The 26,106-nt window shown below is 43.6% G+C and overlaps 1 protein-coding gene across 4 annotated transcripts in view; it reads left to right on the top strand.

Moving 5' to 3' along the window:
- FYN (FYN proto-oncogene, Src family tyrosine kinase) overlaps positions 1-26,106 on the top strand; it is a 211,743-nt gene that overhangs the window by 15,230 nt on the left and 170,407 nt on the right. For 2 of the 4 annotated variants that reach the window (XM_043439103.1, XM_043439098.1), the window contains exon 2: positions 12,689-12,728. The gene's annotated coding sequence lies outside the window, so the exon portion shown is untranslated. Of the gene's footprint in view, positions 1-7,257; positions 7,394-12,688; positions 12,729-22,307; positions 22,442-26,106 lie in introns of those variants that run through there. The other 2 variants (XM_043439100.1, XM_043439102.1) reach the window with 2 other exon arrangements.

Genomic DNA, 26,106 nt, shown 5'->3' with positions numbered 1-26,106 from the left:
CTGGGTCTCAGAAGACATGGCGTGTATTGTACAGAGAGGCTACCAGCAGGAGGAAATGCTTTCCTGGGTTGGAGGATGGAGGTAGCAGAGGTTTGGAGGAGACTCGACGTCCCCCACTCCAGGAGAATCTGCAGGGAGAGAGCACGTGTACCCTGCAACCCTACCTGGAACTCTGGAAGAAAGCCACGATGGACTGGACCCTGCCCTGGGGCACATTTAAGCAGAAACAGCCCTGAGCTGATATCCCTTCCCCCTGTTTCCCAAAGCTTATACATGGCGTAGGAGAAATCCCAACAATCGTTGGACCGCTGTGGAGGTGCTGTGAGAGCTGGGCGGGGTGTCCCAGGGTCAGGATGAAGAGGTCACAGAATAAACTGGGTCAGTCCCACTGCTGAGGACTGGCTGGGATTGGAACAGCAGATTTCCACCAATCCCGTTAGCAGAACCAGGCCAGCATGCAGAACAAAGGGATGAGACATCCCAGGGAGGCCTGTAAGGTCTTGGAGGGCAGGGCCTAGACCAGGTCCTCACCCCATCAAGTGGGGCTCTGTAATCAGCCCCTCGGGGAAGGAGGGAGAGGGAAGGAACACAGCCCTGAGAGACAGTCTGAGATGAGCTCAATTTGACTAATTGCCCTGAAGGAGCGAAATTTTTAAATCTGGAAGAGCAAGTTGTCTTGCAGTAGCAAGATGTTTTTGGTTTTTTTTTTTTCCTATGGTAAGCAGAAATGCAGTGGTCATGATCAAGTTGAAATCAACTATGAAAAATGTGCACAGCTGGGTAGTAATTATAAATTTCAAACCTCGCATATTGCATTTGAGCTGTCTTTTAACAGGATGATGGTGGTGATGATGGTGACAATGGTGATGGTGGCAAATTTGCCTAGTTGTGTTCATGTAGTATACTTTTCCCTTTGTGTAAATTGTGGCTTAATCTACCTGTACTTGATTCATTCTGGGCAAGAAGTGGGAAGATCTGCGCTCTCGAGGACAATCATAGTTGTCCACTGGGTATTCCGAAGTTTAGTGAAGATTTGGACTTTCCGTGGTTTAACTCGTGGCACTTCTCAGGGTCCTCAGTTGCCATGGAGTCAGGTCAGTGGAAAATATCAGAATTTCAGGCCTTTCTCTCATGAACTCGGCTGTGATGCTGGAGACTAGAAGATCATTTTTACTGGGTGTGATCCTTCATATCTTAAAGGTATCAAGGTGAATACTGGAAATTACACTCTCTGACTGACTATAATGGGAGAAGCTCTTCATTTTTATTCAATCCTCATGTACTAAATAAAGCATGAGTTTATAAAGGGATTCATTTCCAAGTATAATTCATAAGTAGTTATCAGAACACTCAAATGAGATGGGGGGGACCAGTTAGCTCTTTTTAAATACATTTTAATCTCTCTTTGACATTCATAAGAGGATGATGCTGCATTTAAGAAGATGTTTTAAAACCTGCTGTTTCTTGAAATGCCTAGTAATTTTGGAAGGGAAAGCTTTAGTCTTGCTTTAAAAAGCATATGTTTGGTGGGGCGGAGTGAGGTGGGAAGTTGCCTGTTAAGATGCTGCTTATGTATTTTCCTACTTGAAAATTATGGTGACATATAAATACATCTCACATTTCCCTCCTCTGTCAGGCATAGCCAAGGGAGCAAGAGATGGGGAACTATAACCACTTTTTGATAGGAGTCACTAAAATAGTTTAAATTATAGAACTTAAAAAAATGTTGACTAACTGAAACCATTTTCACAATATTTTTGACCTATGAAATAGTTCCCTTCAAAATCTCAAAATAGAATTTTTAAAAATTATAAACATGTCCCAGATGTTAGAGAAAAAAAGAAACAACTTTTTATACCGTTTATATAAACAACAAAAAGAACATAAGACAGTAACTGTTCTTGGTACATGGGGCTTCCCAGGTGGCACAATGGTAAAGAACATGCTTGCCAATGCAGGAGACATGGGTTCGATCCCTGGGTCAGAAAGATTTCCTGGAGGAGGGCATGGCAATATCCTTTAAAGTTGTGTTTTATAGTTAATATTTGAAACTGTTGCTATCTTCAATTGGCATTTATATATGCATAATATTTTTAACAGAAAATAGCATTTTCTACAGATGCACGTAAGCTCGGAGCAAATTCTGCTAAATGGAGGCTTTTCACAAGTCTTTTATCTCCATTCAGGATTCTTATCATCGATAAATATTTGTTATAAGGCAAAACTCATGAAAATAAATTCCTCTATGGTACTTTTAAATGCTTTATCACATTTAGATGACACAAAATTATAGATCATTCCTAATTTAACTCCGTTGTAGTACAGAATATAAATGTATCTGATTAAAACCAGGAACATCATCAAAATATTGCCACAAGTTCAGATGCTCCAAAACATCCATAACCCTATTTTAGAGTTAAAACTTGGACACTGAATTCTCTAATGTGGTTAGTGCCCTTCTTTGCTCTTGTTGGGATAAATTTTAACATCTTCCTATTTGAAAGCCTTGTTTTCAGTAACTGCACTTGGTTAAACGCTTTTTAAAATCTGAAATGTTTTGGCACTTCATTCCTTACGTTGAACAAAGATTTCCAACTGTTTCAGAACAGAACACACCCCAACTTCACAGCATTCATCCACATACCATCAAACACACTTAGGTTGATTTAGAGAATCATTTCTCAAACATTTCTAAAGCCTAGTTGATGGTGACAGGCAGCAAAATAGAAGATGTGTACTTACAATGCTGCAGTGTTTTTTGTATTCACAAAAACACTTGATCACAAAAATTTCATAGTTCAGTTTTTCTGTTTGCAAGAGAATCTGTAGACGTAGCAATTGCAGTTTGTTAGGATATAGCCACTTGTTGAATGCAGTTATGAATTAGGTGTATGCCATACCCACTTCAAATAACTTTCTGCCCATAGGTTTCTTGATTTAGTAAGGACAATTATTTATAGCATCACAAAATTTGTATTCTGCAAAAACAACATCTTGTGTTAAACTTTTGACCAATTAACAGTTGTGTTCACACTAGCATGAGATATTCCACCTGTGACAGAATGAACTTTCACAAGCTTTATTTTGATCCCAGGAAATAGATGGGGGGAAAAATAAAACCATAATCGAAATTAATGGATTTTTTCTGTTTAAAACACCTGTTAATGCTAACTTACAACTGGAATCATTTGTATGTTTTTCCTTCTGTTAATGAAACCAACAAATTAAAGGTATCACTTCACTTTTCCAATGTGCACACACACACACAAAAAAACTGAACTCAAAAATAAGTACAATCAACATAGAATAGCAGTCATTTGATCCAAAGGAAAAGTCATGCTTCCTAGAGTGCTATCAGTGAGCCTTCCATAGCTGTCTGTGTTAAATTGTCATCCTTGGGCACAGTCTTATTACAATAACTGTTACGTTGACATTTGAGGTAGTCGCTGATGCTTCCTTAGCATCAGTATATTGTATTAGTATATACAGACTTACAGAGTGAATAATATCAGTGAGGCTCCCATGCTAGATAATCCCAGAGAACATTTTGTGCGAGCTCACATTCATCATCAACTTTCTTAAAAAAGCAAAAATGTGGTAATTTTTCATTTAATTTGTTTTTTTCTTTTTCAGCCCATTGTTGCTGAAGGGGATATTGCAAAGTAAAATAGAATAGCAATCAAGAAATGACAAAAACACTGTCATAAGCACATTCACATCATTTTTGTAAAGGTCTGTTTCCTGTGAATATTTCACATATACCTAACCTGTAATTTTCTGTTTCCCATGGACGCTTCTGACCGGAGTTTTGTGCGTCTCTGGCCGCAGCATGGGTTAGCACAGCTGGTCAGTTCATCCGGTCTGTGGAGGGGTCTCCCAGGGGAGAATGCAAGGAGTTAGCTGCCCTCGCTGCTTATGTCCAAGTGTGCTCTTTATTTTATTGGTGAGCATCCTACCTGTTTTCCTTGAAAGAGAGGTATTTACTGCAGCCAAGACTGGAAAAGGACAGGAAAACAGATGGACTGTCATTGGTTACCGTTCCGACTTAATCACATGTTAGGATGAAAATTCTCTTCCCCATGCAATTGTCTCATCACTGGTAGGCAAGACCATGGCCGAAGCTGGAAGAGCAAAGTGGAGACTGCGTGCTCAGTCACATCTGATTTTTTGCGACCCCATGGATTGCAGCCTGCCAGGCTCTTCTGTCCATGGGATTTTCCAGGCAAGAATACTGGAGGGAGTTGCCATTTCCTAGTTCAGGGGATCTTCCTGACCCAAGGATCAAACCTGCATCTCTTGGGTCTCCTGCATTGGCAGGTGGATTCTTTACCACTGCGCCACCAAAGTGGAAGGTACCAAACCCAATCTTGGTGCCTTTTAATGCAAATCTTAATAACAGTCCTTGGTTTAAACAAATGAAACATCTGGACAAAACTTCATCTGATGGGCTGCAGGGGCAATGGGTATAATCTAGTGCTTTCACAGATAAGCCAGGACCTAAGGTCACCTGGGCTTCCTGGTGGTTCAGTCAGTAAAGAGTCTGCCTGCAATGCAGGAGACCACCTACAATGCAGGAGACCTGGGTTCAATCCCTGGGTCGGGAAGATCCCCTGGAGAAGGAAATGGCAACCCACTCCAGTATTTTTGCCTGGGAAATCCCACGAACAGAGGAGCCTGGTAGGCTATAGTCCATGGGATCGCAAAGAGTTGGACACGACTGAGCGACTAAACCACCTTAAGTCTCCCTAGTCAGAGATCACATTTGCCTGTCTGTTTCATACTGTCCTCTTTTGGCCAGACTGTTCTGATAAGCCTGCCGCTCTGCCCTCCTATATTGCTAGCTTCCAATCCCACTGCTGAGTGAGCTTTTTTAAAAGTCCTTGTGAGAACACATGGCTGGGTAACACCCCTCAGTATTGTCCTCTTGAGCTGGAATAGTTGAACTCTTCACCGTGGCCCAGGGAGCCTCTTAAGCATCCACCCACCCAGCTGGCCCTGTAGATTTTAAGCTTCCAGGTGCCACGTACCTTGCCTGTCTATTCTCTACCAGGGTGGTTCATGAGAGCCACTCAATACACTTTCTTGAAGGAGTGAATATGATTTGAGTCGATGAAAAGAAAACAGAGGAAGTGTCTTGCTAATCCATGGGGATAAGGAATGCAAGCCTAAATCTCTATGACCTAAATATTATTTCTATCTCTGATAACAGAGTTGGACAGCAGAATGTAACAAACTACATCCTTCTTCTCCACCATCAGAGGTGTTATGATGCCTACAAACCATTCTGATCCTCAGTCTCCCATCCGTCCCCCCCCACCCCTTCTCCCAACCCAGGGAGAAAAGTGTGAATTTTAGTGCGTCTATTGTTTCCTCCAGCATTAGGCCAGAGATTTTGTTTGGCGTATACTTGGTGTATGTGGCAAGGAAAGGTGCTTTTCTGATTGATTTGGGGAAAACAAGGCCACCTGATGGTGGTGGTGGAGTACTTTGAAATCACAATTTTGAGGTCTGTGTTCTTACACGACTGCTTTCTGTTGGATCTCTTTTTAAAACATGCTGCCGTTCAGTTTCATCATGAATGCCTTTCCAAGGACAGTAAATGGTTTTACACACTATGACATCGTTTCCATGGCAACTAATGTATTTTAGCAAAGAGAGAGACTCTGCTAGAAGTAGGCTAAAAAGGACAAATACAGAAATGGCACAGTGTAAAATGTGGGACAATGTGTGTTGTAGTAAAGATTTTTTTTTTCTGACTTCTTGTTTAGCAAAACCTGTGGAAGTAGATCCTGGTTTCTTAACTCTTAGTAGTAAAATGTTTACTGTACCCAACATTATCTAGTATTCTGCTGACACAGTTTCTTTATTTAGTATTTGGATTTCTTTTTTTTTTTTTGCTTTCTTGTCTGTTTGCTTTAACATGTTGTTCGTTCCATTAACATACAAACATTTGTCATTTCACCCATTTTTAAATGGTGAAACTTCATCTTCACCTCGAGTTCTTCTGTGGTAACCACCTCACATCTCGGCTGCCCTTAATGACAGAGCCTCTGTAAGGGCTGTCTCCACATAGCATCTCTTAAAAAAAAGAATCAAAGGCATTCCAAGCAAGATTTTACCCCACCACTTGCTCCAGTTACTCACCTCTCATCCTCTAAGGTTATTACAATTTAGCTCTTGGATTTTTCAGAAGCTAACATGTAAATATAAGTATGACTGACTGTTAGTAGCTCAGTTATGTCTGACTCTTTGCAACCCCATAGACTGTAGCCCACCAGGCTCCTCCATCCATGGGATTTTCCAGGCAAGAACACTGGAGTGGGTTGCCATTTCCTTCTCCAAGGGATCTTCTCAACCCAGGTATCAAACCTGGGTTTCCTGCATTGCAGGCAGACTCTTTATCATTTGAGCCACAGGGGTTATAAGTATACATTTCAAATAATTCCACAAAACATCAAGCCCCATGTGTGAGCCTTTGTGTAAACCTAGTTTTAAAAAAATAAGGGATTGGGTTACCCTGCTTTGTATGCCTGAATGTACTTGGATTTTTTGTTATGTGATAACAAAATGCTCTTAAGTAAACCCCAAATGGTGGGCAGATAGCAGTCAGTTTCCTATTTAACAGAAAAAGAAGCCAAGGAAACGCTCTTATGACTTAGAAAGTTAGCAAACCAGTCTCTGGGCTGGATGAGGGATGATACCCTCATTTATTTTTTGTTGGGACCACATGGTGCCTTTAAAAAATTCAAACCAACATTTAAAACTTGAGCACTTTTGTATAAAAACTGAGATTTCCAGCTTCTCTTGAAAAAATAAAAAAGGAGGTCTGGCCAAGCCTGCCTTCCGTCCTGACAGCAGCCTGCCCAGGCAGCATTGCAGCTGTCCCCTTGGAATGGAGCGGGGTTCTCCGCTCACCCCAGCCCCGTCTCACATACTCCATTCATTCCTTGTACCTGCCTGGCTGCTGTGGGTTGTTTAATATGTGAGTGTTGCTATATCCTCTCCGTTTGCCCAATCACAAAGCAAATAAATAGCAGAGCTAGGAGCAGAACTTGGTTTCCAAGCCAACTGCTTCCTCCCTGGCTGTGTCCCAAAATCCTGTGTGTTGGAGCATAATTCGTAGTTAGTGGTGAGAGAGATCATTAGGAAGCAGAGTCTCTGCGTTGCACCTTACTGCTTGCAATAGAGCCTGGGGTTAATTGTCCTAGGCACATTGTTCATAGTTGGGGGGCCTCCCCCTTCTGTTTCTCTCCGAAGGTCGTATGGGCCGTTGGTTGTGATGGGCAAGATGGCAGTGCTCCACGGGTGTTAACAGTGCATAGAAACACAGGCAAGAGGGGGAAAGCTCCCACAGCATAACAGCGGTCCCCGAGTTTCTAGATTTTTCATTGAGGTGAGTGAATATTTATATAAAAGAAATAAGAAGGGGGTAGTAGCCCAAAGTGTGTCTGACATTGGCCAAGGCCCATGACGTCTTCCCAGTGTGGGAGGCTCAAGGGTGTCCCCAGCCAGTTTTGCTGTCCTCTCCTAGACTCGCCTTTTCCTTTGAATTCCTTCTGGGTCCCCTTGATTTCAGGGAGCTGAAGACGCCCCTGAGGGTGGTGTCCACTTGTCCCCAAGCTCTTCACTGCCCTATGCCCCTCACCACTTTGAACATGCACTCATCACTGTGCCCTTTCTAAGGGTGGGTGAGATGGGAGAAGAGTTGCAGGTGCCCCCACCTGGAACCTTCTTAGAAGGTTCATATGTACAGCAGGACACAGGAGGAGAATGAGCTTGTCTGGGACTAGAAGGAATAGCCAGAGAGGGGAAATTTTATTTTTTTTCCTGGGGAAACGGGGTAATGAGGAATACCCCACAACGAAAGGCCTTGTCTGAGCAGGGTCCTGTCCTGGGGCCAGCCCCAGCTGGGGGTGGCACGGCAGAGCAGGGTGCCCTGCGTGGCTGCGTGCAGCTGTGGAGGCCCCGGGAGCCCACTGTGAGAGTGGGCCTGTCCCTGGGTTGCAGGCAGGCAGCCAGGGACTGCCCCCTCGCCAGAGAACATTGAGGCGCTTCTGTGTGCACTCTGTATGTGTCTCAGCTTTCTTTGGAATTGTGGCAGAGTCTGGCCCTGCCTGGTCTTTTTTTGTGCCTTGGATCCTAAGTTAAGAATAACTGAAGGAACACTGCCCCTGTTGACACGCTTGATATGGAAGCTGCTATCAAATGGCCATTTTATCCTTGGTGGCCACTGACATCACACCACGTACAGCTCTGAGTTCTCACTTGAGTTCTGATTGAATAGAGCTGTGATCGTTGGAGCAGAAAGAAGCCATTCAGACGTGAATATGTGGAGACGTGTCTAGTAACGTGCAGATGTTTTCTGGCAGGTCAATAAATATTTTAAGTCTTTTGCAAGTAGTGAAAAGGGTTGAATTGGGAATAGAGGAGATTCTGTGGCAAGAGAAAAGTATACCTCATTTCTCTCTCAATCTTCCATTTCTTAAAATAATCAAACAAAAGCCCAAGCCACAATTTAAATCTTGGCTACATCGTGGCCCTTCCTTACATCGTATCTTATTCAAGACGTGATTATGATTCTAATGTAAAAGGAAACACTGGGTAACATTAAAAGTAACAGCCGAATCTTCAGATTGGATCTTTGTCACTTATTTATAGCTAAAGACATGGGACTAAATTTAAAGAACAGGTCATCTTCTGGGTACGTGAGTGTGTGTGGCATATGGGTGCACCCTGGATTTATAACCCCCTTCCTTCCCCAGCACCCTCCCAGCTCCTACATGCAGGAGGTGGCGAGTCGGCCTGATTGAGTGTGAGTTTCATTTCCTAGGTTTCCGTTGTTCAGTTCTTCATTAGTCACCCTGCTCCTCGCCACCCTTCACACCTCCATCCGCAGAGATGGCACAGGTCTCCTTTGTGTTGCCAGCACGGTACTTACCCACTGCCATTCTGGCCGCAGACAAGCTGGTGTTCCATTGGAGAGGCAGGGACCAGTCCTACCTGAAGTGCTGTAGGCACACAGAGAGGAAATCCAGTTCTTCCTAGAAGTGGGGCCAGAGGGAAACAGGAGCGGAAAGGTGGTTCTGTCCTGGGCCCTGAAGGTCCATCAGGAGAGGATGCTGCTCACCCAGCAGAGTGGGTGAGACTGGAATGAGGATCCTTAGTCCAGTGCCAGGAACATTCTGGGGGCTCTGTCTGGTTTTCTGCCCTTTCCTGAGAGAGAGGCGGGTTGAAAGTATACTGGTGGCTGCAGATGCGTGCCCCTCACTGCCCGACTTCTAAGCTGGTGTACGCTGTCCCTCACCACCTGCCTCTGCCTTCGCTTCCCACGTTTCTCCCTCTAGCTTCCCACCATCTGCAGCCACCCCATGCCCTGCGCACTGTCAAGCCTCTTGCCATTCTCCAAACACATGGCCAGTGTCCCTTTGCCAGGTCAGGGTATTCCTCTGCCGGCACGGTCCTCTCACAGGGTATACGGTAGGTGCCCGTGGGAGAGGTCCCCTGGCGTCTGAAATAGGAGAGCAAGAGGGGTGGGGTGGGGGTGGCTGTATCAAGAAGGAGCTCGAAATTGAGGGCTTCTCAGTATTATTTTTGGAATTTCCTCTAAAAATAAAAATCTTTGTGTATTCTCCCAATGATGGAGGACCTGAACTGATCTAGAGAGTGGTGAAGATTCATTTTGGGTCCAGGCCTCATCCTTCAGCTTCCCTTCCTGCAGTTGATCACACATTTGCAGCATTTAATGGATCTGCCTTTTCCCCTGGGGGAATCTGGGTCACATCAGTCATGTTCTCAAACAAAGTATCAGTACTACTTCAGCAGGAAGAACAAAAGCATGGACCATGCCCTAATGTCCACAAGCCCACGACTGAATACATTTGTATGGAAATAGTAAACTATTTGGGATTCCCTGGTGGCTCAGATGGTAAAGAATCTGCCTGCAATGCGGGAGACCTGGATTCCATCCCTGGGTCAGGAAGATCCCCTGGAGAAGGGAATGGCTACCCACTCCAGTATTCTTGCCTGAAGAATTCCATGGACAGGGGAGCCTAGCAGCCCATGGGGTCACAAAGAGTCAGACATGATTGAGTGAATAAGCCCAAAGGTGAATAATTGGTCAGATTTTTAATGTGAAATGAAAGTGTTAGTCACTCAGTCCTGAGTCCAGACACTCTGAAACTCCCTGGACTGTAGCCCGCCAGACTCCTCTGTCCATGTAATTCTCCAGGCAACAATATTGGATGGGTTGTCATTTCCTTCTCCAGGGGATCTTCCCACCCAGGGATTGAACCTGAGTCTCTGGCATTGCAGGCAGATTCTTTACCATCTGAGCTACCAGGGAAGCCCTTTTTAAATATAGGAGTCATTGAAATAAAATATTACCTCTATTTCATCTAAGTATTTGATGACCAAAATTTATTTGTTCTCTACTTTTCAGAAATAGCCTTCATTTAAAAATGGTATAACTGGTTTTAAAAAAACTAAAGCTACTCTTCATTCAAGATGGGTTGCCATATGAATTTTACTTTCAGGCAATTCTATTTCATCCACCCATATTCTCTTTGAAACAATGGAGCTGGTGCCTAAAAATATCTCAGGCCGTGTGTGCTTGCTGTGAGTCTTTGAAGTTGACGCTGTGACATCCTTCTGGTTTCTGGCTGCAGGATGGTGCATATATGTACTGTCTTTGTTAATTAACTCCGTCTTTTTAGTAAGCCTGAAACGGAAATTGGATGATGCTGCATGTGTGTACGTATGGATAAGATTCTTTGTGTAGTAGTGAGCCAGCAGCTGGAAGTGGGTTTTCAGTTTTCCTTTTAGTACTGCTTGTTAAAGAGCTGTGGAGTGAAGGCTCATTCTTTCAGAGCATGTTGCTGAACTTGGTACCCTCTGAGGCTGCTATTGTGCTGTGTACATGGGAGAGGCCAAGTTTCCTCACTGATTTGGACAAGGGTAATGATTCTCCACCTGCTCTTTCTGTGGCAGATGAAGGCAACCCTCACCTGGCAAATTAGAACATTCTACTTTATAAATCAGAATGCTGTTGCTGTTGAATCGCTTCAGTTGTGTCCAACTCTTTGCAACCCCATGGACTGTAGCCCACCAGGCTCCTCTGTTCATGAGATTCTCCAGGCAAGAATATTGGAGTGGGTTGCCATTCCCTTCTCCAGGGGATCTTTCCAACCCAGGGATCAAACCCTCATCTCTTAGGTCTCCTGCTTTGGCAGGCAAGTTCTTTACCCCTAGCACCACCTGGGAAGTCCATATATCAGAATGACGGCCTTCCTAAACCTCTTTGTAAGTATTTAAGAATGGAAGTCAGTCTTCTCTGTATAGATAGATGTTCCCTTTGGTGAAAAGTTCTTATAGTACTGACTGACTCTTTGCAGGTTATAGAGAGGCCAGTTGAAATTTCTAGAAAGAGAGAATTCCTTTTTCTTTCTTCTTTAACAGCTCAACACTGTCTAGATCCCCAGTGGGGGAGCCAGAAGAGATGGCACGTATTGCCTAGTGGCGTTTGGTAGGCTAAGACAGCGTGTCTCAGAAGCCAGGAAGAGATGGGGCTGTGGGTTGCCCAGGCATGGACTGTGGCAAGCTCATTAGCACGTTCTCTCCCTCCAGCCTCTGTGCTGCTTCTCTTGCGTGTCTGCAGTGAGTTCATGATTTGAATGCCCATCTGCAGAAGACAATATATCAGTTTCTAATTCTCTTCCCCATGGCCATTTTTTCTTCCCTTCATTCTGAGTCATCTTTGATTAAACAAAACAAAGATGTGACTGTTAATTATGTCGTCTTCCAAATAGTGTAAAAATTCTCTTGTGTGTGTATGAAGGGGGGATGGTTTTGATGGGGTTGATAATTTATGTTGGGGGTATTTTAAACCATGGGCCAGAAAGAAAGATGCTAAGAATCATACTAAAAGCAAGTTTGAGTCTCTACTAAGGCAGGAAAAATTGTTTCTGCTTTTTTTTTCCCCCAGATTTTTCAAACCTTTTACTTTCTACCCTGACATATTGTTGTCAACATAATTCCATTCAACTATTTTTATTGTTCTCTTTAGGTACCTTATTAAAACAGAAGCTTTGTTCAAGCGGCTAGAATCACAAAGAATAAATGAGGTATTGGAACACAGTATTGGCAGGTTGTAGGCAGAGTACTGGTAAAGAATCCACCTGCAATGCAGGAGATCCCAGTTTGATTCCTGGGTCAGGAAGATCCCCCGGAGAAGGGATAGGCTACCCACTCCAGTATTCTTGGGCTTCCCTGTTGGCTCAGATGGTAGAGAATCCACCTGCAATACAAGAAACCTCAGTTTGATCCCTGGGTTTGGAAGATCCCCTGGAGGAGGGCATGGCAACTTATAGGCACTCTGAAGAAGGAGTGTGTGTGTGTGTGTGTGTACCCGCGCGCGCATGAGCATACTCAAGATCTCCATCCCTATTTTTCCTGGCTCTGGAAACTAAAGACCTCTTGCTGGCTTCCTTTGGTTGTACAGGCCCAGGTCTTTGCTGTTGTAGGCAGGTGTTGGTGGCAACTGTGACTTCACAACAAATGTGTGAAGAAGAAAAAAAAATTGTGGGCAAATCGATTGTCTGCAGCAAATGAAAATTCTATGGTGGTGCTTTGTGGGTGGTTTACAAGCAAAGAATGCTCAGTTCCCTTCTAATGTTTTTTTTTTTTCCTACAGTTTTTTGAAGAAGCAGGATGCTGATCTAGACGTGGAAAAAGTAAGTTGGCAAGTTTTGCACTAGAAGCATGTGCCTTGTAAATTAGAAAGGGTTGTCCACCAGGATTAGGTCCACTTTGAACTTGGAATTGTGACTTTGAGCCAATGGGTTTCTGAGAGTGAGGTTGAATTAGAGGTGGAGCTGGTGTATGACAGAGAAAGCCTTAGCTTACTTAGGTGAACCTACCATTTGCCCCTCTGCCCTTATTTGTAACACTCAATTTTGATAATTATGGGAACATATGTTTTAGCTCTGAGATATATCTCCCCAGCCCAGAAATAGAACAGAACAGCTGTCCTGTGGCTGCTGAGTCTTCAAGGGCTGGTGGGGGATGAGCAGCCCTCCAACTTCTGGTTAAGACTGCTTAAGAGAAGGTTCATTCATTGTTGGGTTTTCCTCTGCTTTCAGACGGCTGCTGTTTACCGTTGCCCTAGTTGTACCTTCAAATTGCAGTCACTGTGTGACAGGTCATGCTTTCATTCGCTTAACATTTTTTTGGTGCCCACTGGGTGCTGGACACCTTGCTAGACTCTGCCAAGACAAAGATGAATGTGAAAGACAATATACAGATAATTATTGCACAATCTGATAGAGCTGGGCATCCAGAGAAGCTGCTGGAGGGACGGGGTGTGTGAAGGAACCATGTGTTCATTCTTTCTGTAGACTGGGTGAGTCTTCTCTGCCTGTGCTTCCCTTGCCTCCCAGGCCCCTTGGGTTCCCAGCAAAGGCTGGACTTAAACAGGTCTCACCAGCTAGCTGTAGGATCCTTTAATGCCCCAGACTCCACTGACCAGTCACATGGCCTTGAGTGTAATCTTTTATTGGATCCCTGGTCACTCAGGGACTGCCATCTCATCATTCTAGAATGACTTGGATGTTATTTCTTATTTTGAATTTATGTGCAAAAGAGGTTCTTCTCCTAAACTAGAGCCATTCTGTCTGCAGACAGTGCACTTTTATTTTCGAGGCAAGGAAATACAACTCTCTTGAAACCTTGTTTGAGAACAGTTATGAGCAACCCCTGATCTTTGACCCCGTGCAAACTCCCCAGCTTCTGCAGAATGATCTGTGATCTCCTGGGCCAGGCCAGACCCCCAGCAGCCAGAGTCTCTGGGTGTCAGGAGCCACCCCAGGGTGGTGTAGCTCAGAACAGCAGAACACCCAGCAGAGACGGGGGCAGGGAGAGGGTCCAAGAAGTGCCCGGTGATGCTCCAGGCTACAGACCCTGTCTGGCCTCATGCGGCCCAGGCCACAGTGAATCCCACAACCACAAGGCCAGGAGATCCAGCTCATGGATGGGGTGCATCTGTCTGTGAGCCTACAGGCAGACCAGAGGGCTTCAAATGGAGTGGGGAGCCCTGAGTGGAGTGAATTAAATTCTTGCTTCAGCTCTGCTGTTCACATGCTCTAAGATCTTAGGCAAATCTCTTTTCCTTTCTGAGCCTCATTTTTCTTATCAGTAGCGAGAAAATTCCTTTTCCGGGACCAAGTAAAATTAAAATTAAAATTAAAAATTAAAAACACAAAACATATTTTTTTATGTTGTTTTCTAACTTGAGCCTTGTATCAGAAAGGAAAAGTGGTTGTTGGCCACAGTCTAAAGAAGACTTAATAAGGCTGGCCATGGGCTGGGAGCTCCCTGCAGGTGGAACCTGATCGATTGTCCTGGCAGCAAGGTGTGTCTAACAGTGGGATGAACTGTGTGACTGACCCTGTTTTGGGCGTTGCACGTTTGTTAGTGCTGAGGGAATTTAGACTAAAAGAAGCTAAATCTGGGGTGGGAAATGCTTCTTGAGCTGAGTGAGTTTGGGCTCCTCTGAAGGGTTCTGCCCACACCCTCTCAGTCAAGTAGTTAGTGACCTGAAAAACACTTAACCACCAGAGGGGAGTGCACTATTTTAAAAGCTCTGATTCAAAAACTTCAATTCCAGAATCTTATTCTAATGCTCAGAGAAGGCTATTGAGTACAGATATGCCAAATAATCTTTTTGCCTGTGTTTATATACCTGCCAGGAAGAATCTAGTACAGGGTGTACTTCCATTGTTTAAGTAAATGATACCTGTTAGCCAACCCAAGTGAAAAAGATTCACTGATGTCAGAATGTCTTTGTTGCCTAATGGATTTTTGAGTTTTCTCTTTTCGTTGAACATTTTTGTAAGGATAGAACTAGGAAAGGAAACTTAGCTTTGTTTTGACATGTCAAAGCTCAGAGATACATCAACATACATTCTATTATTATTGTCTGTAGTTTACTGGATTTCCACTACACACTGAATGCTTTTTATGTATGCCAGACTTCACCATTACAGCATTTTGTGAGGTGACCATGTCCCTTACCATGAGTTGCTCAAGGCACCATAGTAGTAGCAAGGATTCTAATCATACTTATCCAGTCCAAAGCCTTCTCTTTCCCATGCCCCATCTTGCCTTGGAATTGATATAGTGTTCAATGTATCTTTTAATGTTTTCTATTGCGCTAAAAGTGACATAATATAAAACATACTGTTTTAACCATGTTTAAACTATATAGTTCAGTGGAACTAAGTAACAACTCTCACCATCATCCATCTCCCAGATTTTTCACCTTCCTAAAATAAACTCTGTTCCCATTAAACACCAACTCCCCATCCTCCCTCCCCACCTCACCTCCATCCCCCAGACTCTGACATCTACCGGTATACCTCCAATTCTACGAATTAGACTGTTGAGACAGTCTATTTGTGTTATCTCCTTTTAAAAAGTCTCATGAGTAAGTAGTAAAAAAGCAACGTTACTTTCTAGAGAGGTCTTCCTTGACTCCCAGTCTGGCTGGAGGCATAGTTATTTGTACAGTAGCCATCAAATATCTGTTTCCTGCTGGAATGTAGCCTTCGGTCTGAATTCTTCATGTATTAAGCCTAAAGCCTACAGCTAGCATGCCTTCTTAAGGTGTTGAATGCCACATGACCAAATTGAGGGGTAATGAGACCCAATAAAAGCTACCTTGGTAGGTAGAAAAGTTAAAAACTTTATTGTATACCCCAGAAATCATGTTTCTCTTCTCCAGCTATGGGTTTTATCTGTGGAAATCATGCTTGTTAATAGCATTATATGGAGATAGGATGATCATTCCCTGACTTTCTCCCCAAAAGTACAGTTTTAAGCAGACAAACGAATAGATAATTCTTAGAACGAAGTCATCTGGGCAAGTAAAGCAAGTCTAAAGGGAGAAGCAGTAAGAACACAAGGGAAGCATTAAACTTTTTTTTTTGTTTCGCAGAATCTTATAGAATTATTGAGGAATATACTTCTGAGTATAGCTTCCATAAATCACTAATTTAAATATATAAGGTGTGTCTTCTAAAAGTGAAACCCATCCTCAAGTGAATTTTAGAGAATATGTAGTCTGCTGGGAAAGATTGAAAGTGGGAGGAGAAGGGGACAGAGGATGAGATGGTTGGATGGCATCACCGACTCAATGGACATGAGTTTGGGTAAACTCTGGGAGTTGGTGATGGACAGGGAAGCCTGGTGTGCTGCAGTCCATGGGGTTGCAAAGAGGCGGACATGACTGAGCAACTGAACTGACTGAATTAATTTTGTTTTTATGTCAGAAACACAAAAATGTACTTTTTAAAATAAAAAGCTGATAAAATTAAGTCATCTTACTTAGTAATTTAAACCTTGATCTAAATGAATTTGATTAACATCTCTTTGGTCATAACTACTCTCAAAGTTCTGGGGAGAGAGGTTTGATTTTCATGTACCCAACATGGCCTTGGTCCAGCGTGATTAAAGTGTTTTGGCGTCTGCCTCGAGCGAGGCCCCTGTTATATCTGTAGCTCCAGTGAAACCAAGAATTCCTTTACTGCTATTCCAGCTGTTTGCAGGGCTTAGATAGCTGCCTTCAGGCCTCAAATATGGCAAAAATATTACTGTCTCTTTGGTAGTAGGCCACCTCAACTAAAATCATCCTTTTTTTTTTTTTCCATTTATTTTTATTAGTTGGAGGCTAGTTACTTTACAATATTGTAGTGATTTTTGCCATACATTGACATGAATCAGCCATGGATTTACATGTATTCCCCATCCCGATCCCCCCTCCCGCCTCCCAAAATCATCCTTGAGAAAGAAAAGTAAATTAAAAAATTACCTCCTGCTTTAGTTGTTTCCTTTCTCTCAGTGAATTACTTTTTCTCAGTGAATTACTAAAAAATGGAGTAACTTCTGTGTTCAACAGTAAATGTAGAATGCACATAGAAGTTACTCCATTTTTCAATCTGTCTTTTGTTTTAATAAGTCCCAAAAGAAATGATTAAAAAAAATCCTAGATTCTTATTGTAAGGCCAAATGTCTTGTGAAAAAAAAAAAAAAGATCTCTTTCTAAACAGTGAATGGTTCAAAATTCAAGACTGCATTAGAAAATAAGCTTTAAAGTCATGTATGATTCCTACACAGCCGGTTGAAAAGAGAAAAAAGATTAATTCGAATTTTTCTTTGCATGTGTGCCAAGTCTATTCAGTCGTGTTCGACTCTTTGTGACCCAATGGATTGTGTCCCGCCAGGCTCCTCTGTTCATTGAATTCTCCAGGCAAGCATACTGGAGTGGGTTGCCATGCCTTTCCCCAGGGGATAGTCCCAACCCAGGGATCAAACCCACGTCTCCTGCATTGTAGGCAGATTCTTTACCACTGAGCCATCAAGGAAGCCTTTAGTGGGGGTAATATAATTTCTAGGGGTCAGAGGATCATCAGGACTTATATGGAATGTCCAAAGGCTTAAGAATGCTGGTCAGTGGGAAGGCATGTGGCTGTGTCTCCGTGGGCATGTGGGGGGTTTGGTGTCGGGGATACCACCTCCCTGGGTACGCTGCTTGCTCTGAGGAGAAGGAGAGAGAGAGAAGAGGAGGAACAGCGTGAGTATAATGTGCTGCTGTCTGTAGAAGCTACTCTTCCTGAATGGAGGGGAGCACTCCCCAGGTGCTTGTGGGTCCCTTAGGCCCTCTGACACATGTGCGTAGAATACGGCCAACTCCAGGACCTGTGAGATGCCCAGTTAGCTTCCTTTCTCCATGCCCATGGCCCCAACCTCACACACAGACTGACCTATTCTACTGGTGACTGATTGTCGGGAAAGACTAGCCTCTGTTTCACTTAGTGGAGGCCAAGCCTGACACAGCCTACTCTCCTGATGATTAGGGATCAAGAAAAAGGAATGGCTTTTGGTTGGGGATGGGGGAATGTCTGTGTTTAGGAGCAAGGAACTTTCACAGAATTTTGTTTTAGATTGAAGAGCAAACTTTTTAAAGTCCTGGACCAAATATTTTTGTTGTTAACGCATCACCCATAATAACTGACCAACTTTATTTTGCATAAATCTCTAGATTGTAAAACTAAGCGCCACCACTGTCCAAGAAGAAAAAACATGCCCTCTGCCAATTCAAATTTCCAAGATAATAAGAAATCCTTCTTCCTAGATATTATAAACTCAGGCAGATATTGATGGCAGTTGGAAGAACTACGGGTAACAGTATTAGATTGTGATTCAAGGAAAGAGCTGAAAGGTTGGGATGGATTGTCTGCTCCTGGATGCAGAAGAGTTAATTTATCCTTTCCTCAAACATTGATGAACTCAGGCGGGCCAACCACTGTGTAGACCACATGTCATCTTATTCAGTTGTCCTGTTTTGCATGTGAGGAAAATGAAGCTCAACAGAAATGAAGTGATTTACCCAAAGACTTGAATCTAGGAAGCAGCAAGATCTAAATTAGGTCTCGGTCTCTTTCCACTCCATGGTGGGGGTTCTGTCCTGAGGTTCCCTTGAGCAGAAGACAAATGAATCAGCATCAGCCTGCCATCAAACTGGTAGTTTTATATGTACCTTTCATTTTCCCTTCCTTGATTTTAAAAGGACTTTCTCCCTTATGGTGTGGTTTTTAAAATAGTAATGAGGTTTTTTTATCAGGGAGATGTTAGAAACTCAAAATGGGAACCATGTCGTGCAACCTGACCTGGTACCACCAGCTGGTCCCCTGGGTGACAGCGTGAGAGCTGACTTGGAGAGATGGTGTTGGTGGGAGTCCGGGCAGGCCTGCGGGACCTTCCTCCTCTTTCCGAGGCCGGTTCCTAGGCTGGGGATCATGCTGTTGTATTGCTCATCTCAGTAGCATTCATCATTCTCTGAAGGCTGGATGTTGCCAGGCGAGGGTGGGGAGAAATGCTGCCCACATCACAATAGAGAATCAAGACACGATCCCACCTACGCTGGAGGCTCTCTCCTGCCATGTGTGCAGGCAGAGTGCTGGATCATCTCTTCCACAGCAGTGAAGAGGCCTGCTGGGTGGAGGTTTAATCATCTGGTTGTCTGCCCTGCTTGGACTTACTGTCTGCTGAATGTGTGTGTGAAGCAGAGATTATCAGTAAAATGTGCACTCAGAATGGCTTAAAAGATGCCTTTTATCACCGTCCCCAAACACTTTTAAAAGCAGAGCCGTACTCGTTCCAAGTCTGGTTTGGAATAGGCCATAAAAACACATACAGATTCAAACTTCTCCCTTGAAGAAGGTTATTCCCGCCCACTTTTGGCACACAGCAAAATTTAACTAATCAGAAAACCTTCCTTTTAGTTTACAGTGACTGTCATCACAAATGAGTACAAACATGGTGTCTTCACAGAGATCTGGTCTCTTCATGCTTTTGGAGTCCGAGTCCGGTGTTAAGATATCAGCAGGAATACATGCCTTTCGGAGGCTTTCGTTGTCAGGGGAGATTCTCAGGGGAGAATCAGTTGCTTGTCTCTTCTTTCCCAGTGTTTGGGGGCTCCAGATGCTCTGTGACTTGTGGCCGCATCTCTCCAGTCCCTGCCTCTGCCTTCAGGTTACCTTCTTCCCCTGTGCATCTCCGTCTCCTCTCCCTCTGCATCCTCTTATAAGGATGCCTGTGATGGCTTTGAGCACCTGCTGAATAATCTAAAATCATCTCCTCCTGTGGACATTCTTAGCTTTATCATATCACAGCATGCCATGTCAGATCATATTCACAGATTGCAGGATTTATGAAGGGAATATCTTAGGGAGGGGGAGACATTTTTCTGCCTCTCACACCTTCTCTGGGGGAATTTCTGTGTGTTTCATTTCCTGAAACTTAAAGCCTGTCACCATTTATTTTGCAAGTTACTTGAGTGAATTTGATCTTCCTGGAGGGGACTGCTTGGAAGACCTAGGAACCAATCTTGTCTCCCAGGCCTCACTCAGAAAAGGCAAGGCCAGGCCTGTCTTCATTCTCAGATTGGGATTAATGTGAGAATGAAGAATTAGGGGCTCTGAGAGCGGGAAGGGGCCTCGGAAGTCAGATCTTCCAGTCTGAGAGAGAAACGGGCTACAGAGATAGGGTCATGGAGACAAGGAGCGGAATGGGATGAACAGTCACTGCATCAGCCCCTCTTCCAGTGTGTTCCTGCAGGCCTTCAAGCTGTTGCTCATCAGATGAACTTCTTGGTCTTCCTTCATTCGAGAGCTCTTAACCTGAAAAACCATCCCCGAAAACCCATCTTTTCTTGGCCAACAGCCCTGGTTCTTACAAATCTTCTTACATTACCTGATGTCAGGAATTCTGTTATTCTGGTTACTTCCTCCTGGATGCATTCCCTTTATGTCATTGTCTCTTTGAAAGCATGGCACTCAGACACAAGCAGTACTTCAGAGATGTCTCAGCAAGTATAGGTAAGGTCTCTACACCAAAGACTCCTAAGGCCTGTGAGATGCATGTTTTCTGCATCATTAAATGCTGAACCAGTGCAGATCAGCATCACGTCTCTGATTCAGCCGCTCAGTGGCACTCTTAGCTTGCATTGAGCTTGTATTCAATAAAAATCCTTAAGACTTTAAAATATGAATTGCTTTAAACCCAGCCCCTTTGCCCCTGCCACGTAAAAATGCTGGGCTTCTGTCTGGACTTCAGGATGGGGTCAGCTGGGAATCCAGAATATTATCCAGATGAGAATCCAGGGAATAGATGGATCCATGGCCAGGGACACACTCATGGGGACATATTAGCAGCATGTGTGTAACAGGAGAGTGAGGGTAGCTGGGAACGTCTAGCACTGGGGAAGTCCTTCCACGGGTGGCAGTCTGGATGCACATATGTTGTTGGTTAGCAGGATTGTATGGCTGAATCGGTCAAGGGGCCAGATGAGAGGAGTGGTGGAGAATGGGGACAAGACCACAGCAAGAATGGGGACAAGACCACAGCAGGAAGCTGTAGAAGGTTTGGGTCCACAAGAACAACTTAGAGGATCAACTGCCAAAAGGGGGTGGGGCCCAGAACAGGAGACTGAGCCCAGAGAGTAAAAGGCAGCCCCAGCTCAGAAGTCAGAGTCATAACATTGATGGGACTCTGAACATCAGTGTCCTGGAGCCTCTCCCACCCAGGATCTGGGGTCAGGGTCATGGGCAGAGCTTATAATCCCAACAGAACAGGTTCAGGAGTCTGGAGCAGGCACCAACATCATTCTATATTTATGCAGTAGATTTCTTTTTTTTCTTTTGCAGTCAAAAGCAGGATTTTTATCTGTTAACTTGGAGGGATTTTGTTGTTGTTTTGGTCCAGCCTATTAACATCCTTTAAAATCTCTGGTCTTCCTTCCTTCCTTCCTTCCTTCCTTCCTTTGTTTTTGTTCTGTTTTCTTTCTGTCTATATCTTGGCTCTTCTACATTCTTTTTAAAATTTTTTATTGGAATATAGTTGATTTACAGTTACAATTATAGTTGTGTTAGTTTCCAGTGTACATACTTTCTTCCAGTCAATTAACTATCTCCTCTCATGTGAGAATTATTTGTGATCTCCGTAAGCACATCTTGATGAAGGCATCCTTAATAAGCAAGGATGACAAACCTCCCAGGCCCTGCATACAAGGACCTCCCTCCAAGTCAGTGTTGCTCGCTGTGATGTTCGTGCCCTTGGGAGGGCTGTGCAGTCAGCTGAGTCCAGCAGACCCAGCTGTCTCTTGGCCCAGGTTTTCACACCTTGCTCAGCTGTGTTCTAGTGACTGTCCGGAACTTTGCTGACATCAGGGTGCTCTCTGTCTGTAATCTGTCACTCAGATAGTCCGTGAAAGCACCGTGAGATGGAGGCAGGCCGCAGGAAGGAGGGTTGGACGAGAACTTGATTGTTTGCTACTTTGAGGGCAGAGATACCCGTTTGCTCTGAGCAAGCAGGGCGCCCCACTTCCTGGAGCGCACCCTGGGGCATCAGCTCGCGGGGGGACTTTGAAGGAGGGACTGGAACCCTGTATTCAGATGTGCAGCCCTGATCTTTGTCTTAAGCGTTCGCCTCCACTGAAGACCGAGCCTCCTCTGCGGGTTCTGTGTGGTCTGTGGAGAGCAGCACCCACTGTCGAGTGAACACAGCTGCTTCTTGGAAGCCGTGGGGTGTTCTTGAGGTTGTGAAACACACCACCACTGAACAAAGTCAGGGTGCAAAGTGAAGGAAAGGAAGTGGACCGTTTCTGTTAACACAAGAAGAGATGAAACAATGCATCCATTTGCATAGGCCTTCCAACAAGGCGACCGTGAGAAAGTGAGATGGTTCCAGAGCCGAGCACAGGCAGCCTGAAGCAGCAGAAAGAGTGTGAGGGCCCAGGGGCTTGAGTGAGTCCTGACGGGGCCTCCAAAGAGCTGTGTGGTGGTGACCGTGTGGGAAGCAGAGCGTTATCACTTGTCAACTTGCAGCTGTGGTGAGTGTCTCAAGGAGAAGTGCAGGGTGCCCTGAAATCAATGCAGCCACTAGAGGACCCCGAATGGGAGTCAGTGAAGAGATGCTGATGAAGGGAGGGAGTTGTAATAATTTACACCGTCTGTCTGTCGTCCTCTTTCTTTGGGCAATACTGCCCAAGGACTGACTAACTCCCAAGTATGCTGTGGAAAAGAGTCATACACAGGGTAGGAGGTTTTCTGTCAAGGGAAGGTTTCTTTCCACAGCCTGATTGTATCTTTTGCTACAGTAATTTAACACAAAACTTTTTGTGTGTGTATGTGTGGGAAGCTTTTGTTCATCGTTAGGAGAAAAGTGGTCCTCCTAGACTAGGGGTGGCGGAAACAGTCATTTAAAAAACAAAGTAACTGCCACTTTGCCTATCATACTATTATCAGATGAAGGAATCTTTTTCCCCCCTTATACCAGAGAGCTTGACCCATGCATCAACATGAGACATAATTGCAAAAAAAAAAAGTGAATTTGATAATGGGGACAAAATTTGAACAGCTCTTAGGTCTTATTAGTTACTTCATTTTCTTTTTGTTAATGTTTTTTTAACTTTTTATTTTGTACTGGGGGCTTCCTTGGTGGCTCAGGCTCCTTCCTACAATGCAGGAAGACCTGCATTCAATTTCTGGATGGGGAAGATCCCCTGGGGAAGGGAACAGCTACCCACTCCAGGATTCTTGCCTGGAGAATTCCATGGACAGAGGAGTCCAGGGGGTTCTGGCCCATCGAGTTGCAAAGAGCTGGATACAACTGAACGACTAACACTTTCATAGCCAATTAACAGACAATGTTGTGATAGTTTCAGGTGAACAATGAAGAGACTCAGCCATACATATACATGCACCCATTCTTTGCTAAACTCTCATTTTCAGTACCTCTTCGTGAAGTTTAGAAGTTGTTACAGCCGTCATGCCCATGTGGCTCAGCTGGTAAAGAATCCACCTAAGATGCTAGGAGACCCTGGTTCAATTCCTGGGTCAGGAAGATCTGCTGGAGAAGGGATAGGCTACCCACTCCAGTATTCTTGGGCTTCCTTGGTGGCTCAGCTGGTAAAGAATCCTCTGCAATGCGGGAGACCTGGGTTTGATCCATGAGTTGGGAAGATCCCCTGGAGAAGGGAATGGCTACCCACTCCAGTATTCTGACCTGGGGATATCTATGGATATGGGGTCACAAAGTCGGACACTGAGTGACTTTCACTTTCACTTTTCACAGCGATCATTAGTTAAGTTTTAGGTATGGGGAGGCCTTACTGGCATTGTGTCAGAGGTACTTTTTTTTAATATGGCCCTTGAGCTGGTAGAACTAAAAACTTTTGACAGCCACTATAATATTTGCCATATCTTTTCATATTTGGTGTTACTGATATTGGCTACTAGCCAATCAAGTAACTTTTCTTTATTCTATTTTTACAGTGGCCCAGTAGAAAATATAATTAGGGTTCATTGTTTTCTAGATGGTAAATACAACAAGAAGACACCACATAGAGTTGATCCTTGAACAGAATGGGTTTGAAAGGCAAGTGTCCACTTACATGCAGAGCTTTTTCAAATACGTATTACAGTACTGCATGATCTGCAGTTGGTTGAATCTACAAATGCAGAGCCAAGGATAAGGAGGGCTGACTGTAAAGTTACATGTAGATTTTTGACTGTCCGGAAAATTGGCTTCCCAACCTCCCCTGTCTGTGCTGTTCAAGGGTCAACTGTAATGTTTTTTTGAAGGAAAAAGCAAAAAGCTTCAGAAACAATCATTTCAGACCCCACAGAGGAAGATGCGTCAAGGAGGAAAAGTGCTTATTTGTTTTTTGTTTTCAAGTTTTTTTTAACAGACTTCATTTTTTAGAGCAATTTTAGGTCCACAGAAAAACCAAGAGGAAGGTACAGAGATTTCTTATGTACCCTCTGCCCCCACACATGCATGGCCTCCACAAACATTGTTACAAATGATGAACGTACACTGACACATCATTTTCACTCAGAGTCTATAGTTTACTTTAGGATTCATTCTTGATGTTGTACATTTTATGGGTTTGGACAAGTGCATAATGACATAGATCAACCATTACAGTACCATACGGATTATATTCACTGCCCTAAAAACCCTTTGTGCTCTGCATATTCATCCTTCTCTCACCCCTAACCTCTAGCAGCTAGTAATCTTTTTTACTGTCTCTATAGTTTTTGCCTTTTCCAGAATGTCATATAGGTAGAATCATATAGTATATAGCCTTATCTGATTGACTTCTTTTGACTAGTAATATGCATTTTTGTTGTCTCCATATTTTTCATGGGTCAATAGCTCATTTCTTCTTAGAGCTGAATCATGTTTCATTGTCTGGGTGTACTACAGTTTATTTATTCATTCATCTCCTGAAGAACATCTTGGTTGCTACTAAGTTTTGGCAATTATGGAAAAACTACTATGAACATCTGTGTGCAGGTTTTTGTGTGGATGTAAGTTTCATTTTCTTTGGGTACATACCAAGGAGTACAATTCAAAGCATTCCTTTTTGTTGAAAATCTAGAAAAAAAATTTTTTTTTCTTTCAGGGTGATGGTGTAGAGCCCAAATCAGTGTATGCCATAGGCCTATTTGTATGCGAATTCTAAGCAGCCCTCATTTCACTGATGCTTTATCCATGAACATCCATCACTATATTTCAGCTCAAATTTGAAATAATGAATGACTGATTTTTGCTTTTTCTCTTATATTACCATGTCCCCTGGCTCATAATCATTGAGAACTTTCTTCACTCAAATTGAAGGAACTGACCAACGTGGATGCCTTTCTCCAAGAACCCTCCTTTTTTTCCTTTCTTTTCCTATGACCATGTCCCTGAGTCAGGTTCTTGGCACCTCAGACCTTGGAATCATCTTCCCTGGCCTGGTGTTCAGATGCGTCTTTCAGTTTCTCTGATTATTGCTAAACTCTTGTCTGAATTCTGTTGAAGCCATCCACTGATCCCGGCCCCCTTTCTGGGCCCCACCATCCTGCTCCTCATGGGGCTAAATATAGAGTTGTTCACAGTATCCTGTCACCTCTTTGCACCTCTACCTTACTTTTCTTGTCATTTTTTTCATATTCATTCTTTCGTATATCTTCTGTGATCAAGTGAAAATAGGCCCATTAAAGTTAAAATGGGGCCATGATGTTTGGTTTTCATGTTATGATACAGGCATTATGAAACATTTTTGAAAAAGAATCAAATTAACCAGACTCAGATCTCCAGGACAGTGGTTATATTTATGTATTTTTCCCACAAGAAGTCTACTACATAGAAGAAACAAACTGAAATTTAAAAAAAAAAAAACAATTATTTGCCAAATCCATTTGCTATTGAAAGATTTTATCAGTTTCCATTTCTGGGTAGGAAATAGAAGCTTTTAGAATCAACATTCCTGAAATAAAATAAACCCAATAAGAACTCTTATTTGGTCTAAATTAAGGCCATCATACGAAGATCAGGACTCCTGATATAAGTGTATATGTAATCTCAGTATAACTGAGATTAGAGCAAAAAGTAATCTCAGGGTCTACTGTTCAAAGAGGAGAAAGGAGGATGAAGAATTATGCCAGGGTTGGGAGACTGGGTGTCTGAGAGCTGGGGGGCCTGAGATAACTTGATAGGAACAAA

This window comes from Cervus canadensis, chromosome 20 (assembly GCF_019320065.1).
Source record: "Cervus canadensis isolate Bull #8, Minnesota chromosome 20, ASM1932006v1, whole genome shotgun sequence".
NCBI classification, from domain to species: domain Eukaryota; kingdom Metazoa; phylum Chordata; class Mammalia; order Artiodactyla; family Cervidae; genus Cervus; species Cervus canadensis.
The sequence above is the reverse complement of the archived record's forward strand: the minus strand, read 5'-3'. Positions and strand labels throughout refer to the sequence as shown.